The sequence below is a fragment of the Perca flavescens genome, chromosome 1 (assembly GCF_004354835.1).
Source record: "Perca flavescens isolate YP-PL-M2 chromosome 1, PFLA_1.0, whole genome shotgun sequence".
NCBI lineage: Eukaryota > Metazoa > Chordata > Actinopteri > Perciformes > Percidae > Perca > Perca flavescens.
This window is the reverse complement of record NC_041331.1, coordinates 10,466,059-10,470,837: the sequence shown is the minus strand read 5'-3', so window position 1 is coordinate 10,470,837 and position 4,779 is coordinate 10,466,059. Positions and strand designations below refer to the sequence as shown.

Below are 4,779 nucleotides of genomic sequence, written 5' to 3'. Positions count from 1 at the left end.
CGGAGGTGTGAGTTGAAAGTCTGTCGGACAGGGGCCTCCTCCAGACGTTCCCAATTTACCCGCATCTACACGTTTGGGCTTACCAGGTCTGTCCAGAGTCTTCCCCCACCCCCTGACCCAACTCACCACCAGATGGTGATCGGTTGACAGCTCTGCCCCTCTCTTCACCCGAGTGTCCAAAACATACGGCCTCAGATCAGATGAAACGATTACGAAATCGATCATTGACCTTCGGCCTAGGGTGCTCTGGTACCAGGTACACTTATGAGCATCCCTATGTTCGAACATGGTGTTCGTTATAGACAATCCATGACTAGCACAGAAGTCCAACAACAAACAACCACTCTGGTTTAGATCAGGGAGGCCGTTCCTCCCAATCACGCTTCTCCAGGTGTCTCCATCATTGCCCACGTGTGCGTTGAAGTCCCCCAGCAGAACAATGGAGTCCCCCAATGGAGCCCCATGCAGGACTCCAGTCAAGGTCTCCAAGAAGGCCGAATACTCCGAACTCCTGTTTGGTGCATATGCACAAACAACAGTCAGAGTTTTCCCCCACAACCCGCAGGCGTGGGGAGGCGACCCTCTCGTCCACCGGGTAACTCCAACACAGCGCGCCAGCCGGGGCTTGTGAGTATCCCCACACCCGCCCGGCGCCTCACACCCTGGGCAACTCCGGAGAAGAAAAGAGTCCAACCCCTATCCAGGAGTATGGTTCCAGAACCGAGACTGTGCGTAGAGGTAAGCCCCACCAGATCTAACCGGTAGCGCTCCACCTCCCGCACCAGTTCCGGCTCCTTCCCCCACAGAGAGGTGACGTTCCACGTCCCCAGAGCCAGCGTCTGCCGCCTGGGTCTGGTCCGTCGAGGCCCCTGACCTTCACTGCCACCAGTGTGGCATCGCACCCGACCCCAACGGTTCCTCCCACAGGTGGTGGGCCCATGGGCTGGAGAGATGGGAGCCACGTAGCTTGTTCGGGCTGTGCCCGGCCGGGCTCCGTGGCAAACCCGCCACCAGGCGCTCGCCCGACGAGCCCGCCGTCTGGGCCTGGCTCCAGACGGGGGCCCCGGGCTTCCTCCGGGCAGGGTCACTCCATCTCTACCAGTGTCCCATCCTTACTGTACACAGCTTGGATGGTTCCCCGCTTCCCCCTCCTGAGGTGGCGAACAGTTTTCCAGAAGCACTTTGGTGCCGACCGAAAGTCCTTCTCCATGTCTTCTCCAAACTTCTCCCACACCCGCTGCTTTGCCTCTTTCACGGCAGAGGCTGCAGCCCTTCGGGCCCTTCGGTACCCTGCAACTGCACATCTTGTTTGAATGAAACATTTTTGGTACTGCAATTGGCAAAACCAGCTGGGTGTGTATATGTTGAGTTTGTGCACCCACATCATGACTGGTTGAGCAAACCGTACAGTGAAAGCATAAAAGTTGCATATTTAAGCCGTGCAGGAAGGACAATTCAGAAGTGTAGTATACAATGTCTGCTTATCTTTCTTTATTAGTGCTACACTATTTTGGATTACAATGTTAACACATCTCACAAAATAAGATATTTTCAGAGGAAGCCACGTCGCTTTACTTCTTCTTCTTGGCCCTAATTTGAGATCCTGCTATCTGCCCTGACTGCTTCACTATGTCACCTCATGTCAAGTGTCATTAGACACAACATTACCCCTCTAGCTTAGAAAGCACACCTTTATTGAATTACACACAACTCCCAAACCACTGGCTTAGTGTATGTGTGTGAGTTAGGGAATGGTTCTGGAAAACGGATGTAAGCTTGAGAGTTAAGGGTGAAGGAAGCATAAGTGACCTTTTCTTAACTTTATAGCAAAGTTATTGCACTTGAAATTAAATTTACTATATTTCTTCTACATGTTTCTTAGGTAACATTTATATTTCTAGCAAGAAAATGCAAATAGGAAGCCTTTAACCTCAGCTGATTTTATGAAGGAAACAGTGAATACATGGAAACGGTCCAATTTAAAAAGCATCATGCAGCTATCAGTAGCTTCAGTCTAAAGCATATTAAACCCTATACTGCTCCAACCCTCCATGAGATTAGTTCTTGCTGTGTTCAGACCACAGGTTTTCTCCCACGCTGCCTCCCTCCTCTCTGCTCACTCATTGTTCCTCCCTCTCCGCCCAGCTCCTTTGAATCCCCCTCAACCTCACCATCACCGATACGTGCCTCCTCCCCAACCTGTTCTCCCTTACCCTAACCCCCCCTTTTCATCCCAGCGTGAAGCTAGTAGTGTTTCAGTGTCACAAGCTGCAGCATTCAGGTGGATATGGTCTTGGACTAATACTGGCCGTTAAATATCATTAGTCAGCCATCACAGCTACACGAAAACAGCTAGTTAAATCTGAAATGACACCTGATACCCTTCTCATATTTCAGTTCATTTTAAGTTTAACTGAAATTTTACATTTCAAAAGAGGATCAAACTATTTCTGGAGCTATTTGTGGCCTGGGACCTCTGAGTGGCCATGTCCCATGACAGCATGCTGGATGTGCTGTTATCTCCAGTGGTGCACAACTACCCTCTGAGATCTACCTTTTCAACACACAGATCTTTTTATTCATGGCCAGGCTGTTGAAGTTGTAGCAGTACAAATATCTGGGTACAATTGTAGACCATAACCTGATATTTGATGCCAACGTAGTAGCAGTTTGTGCTAAGGCCCATCAGCGTATGCACTTTTATCTGAAGTTAAGAAGCATTGTGAAAATGTGTAACAAAGTTGCGGGGATACATTTTGAAGAGTTATTCCTCCTATACAGAGCCAGAGCCATGAGGAAAGCCAAATCTTTCATGGCTGACCCACTTGTCCTATGAATACAGGCTGCTGCCATCTGGTCACAGGTACATTGTACCGAGGTGTACGATTAAGAGATTTAAAAACTAATTTGTCCCTGTTACCATTGGTCTCATTAATACATTGATGTGATTTGTCCCGTATGATTCTGAATATTAGTATTTGTACATTTGTATGTTATGTTGTCTATGAACTCTTTTTATGCTCTGCTGGCTGTAAAACAAATTGCCCCCCACAGGGATAATAAAGTTTACTTAACCTTAATAAAGTTTACTTAACCTTAATTGACTGGTGAGCATCATACTGTCTAGCCTATAAACGTCGAAACAAGCAAATTAATTATTAATAATTAAGGACATTCTACTTTGAGAAGTCTATATCTACGACGTTCCACTTCCAATTTCACTCTTTTTGGCCGGATGTTACCTTCCCATGGGCGTAAATCCGATCTAACAGTAGGGGGGGGGGACAAGAAACATAAAATTTCTGAAGAGCAATTTTTGAAGGGGACACAAATACTACAGCCACAATTATACTTGTAGAGGACATGTGTACACAGAGGAAAGCCTTAATACTATCATTAGTGTAGCATGGAGACTGTACCTTATCCTTCTTTTCAGTGTTTCTCTTGATTCAATGAAAATGCTGACTAAATTGACCAAAATATTCTTCTTTAAAACCATGTATTTATTTTTAAGTTGTTTACAATCAAGCCACAAAAATACCTTAAAACATAATGACTTATTTTGAAAAAGTGTCCCCATATAAAAGAAATACAATACTTTTGTACACTTGTTAAATTAGCTGATCATAATGTAAATTAGTGAGCCACTAGTAAAGCTCATCTGCTAACCCTGACAGCCACACACCTCCAACAATATGAACTAAGCTCAACACACTTACCTGAGACTCTCCACCTGACTGTCCCTGGTCTCCCTGAGACTCTCCACCTGACTGTCCCTGCTCTACCTGTTCCTCAGTTCTTTCTGTCTCCTTTGCCTGTGACATGGTGATGTTAGTATTTCCATAAGCACCCATTCTTATAAAGATGTTACCAAATTGTCTTGATATGAGGACTTATTGTACTTACTTGGCGTTTTGGTGTAGGCTTACTGAAAAAGGATCTTATGTCTGTTTTTCCTTCCTCTGTCATTTTATCTGGGCAACAACAACACAAATCTTTAAGGTCACATGTCTAAATATGAGTTAGTTTCATAGGTTCTTCATATTGAGCAAAACGCAACTGTAGATCTTCAATATTAACCCTAATATCAGTTCACACACATAACATTAGGTTTATTGCCGTGGTAACGTTAGTTGTAGTGGGTGCATTTCTATCCAACAAGCTATTAAACAAGCTAGGTAACGTTAGATTATATTACACTAACATAGCAAACTTTTTTGTCATGACTAATTCATTAATTACTCAGCGTCATATTTATTTGAGAAAAGAAAAACTTAATCTGATGTTTAATGTGAATAAAATAGCCTTGAACCGCCTACTTACTACATTCCTGTCACTACCCGATGTGACTGTGTGTCAGTGCAGATCCTACTAACGTACAGCAGGCAGTGGACCAAACCACTGTGAAGCAAGGGAGGGGGGACTCAAAATGTTTCTAAACTTTTTGGGGGTTTGTATTGTTTTACTACTTACACAGATATTTAAAGTATACATCATTATGGTATTTACAATACACAGCATTGTTTTAATGATATTTCTAGGGGGGGACAACTCTTAGATGGGGGGTCCTAACCCCCCAGACCCCCCTGGGATTTACGCCCTTGTACCTTCCTCTTTCTTTGAGTTGGCATTCTAAACTGCTGTGGATTTATGAGGACTATGGGTTTCTCGGCAACGTCATCACTTCTTGCGCACGCAACCGGGGGGCAGAAAGAAGACGTGTTTTGTGTAGCTAGCTAGCTAGTAGCGGCATAGCGTAAGTCAAAATGCCAAGGAGTT

At 45.0% G+C, this 4,779-nt stretch overlaps 1 long non-coding RNA gene across 1 annotated transcript; it reads right to left on the bottom strand.

The window, feature by feature from the left end:
* Window positions 1–3,590: 3,590 nt before the first annotated feature.
* On the bottom strand, window positions 3,591–4,373 carry LOC114561465 (uncharacterized). Its single transcript, XR_003693364.1, has 4 exons — window positions 4,324–4,373; window positions 3,907–3,974; window positions 3,767–3,815; window positions 3,591–3,733 (listed from the first exon to the last, which is right to left on the bottom strand). It is a non-coding gene; the product is annotated as an uncharacterized LOC114561465 (long non-coding RNA).
* Between the last annotated feature and the right edge of the window lie 406 nt (window positions 4,374–4,779).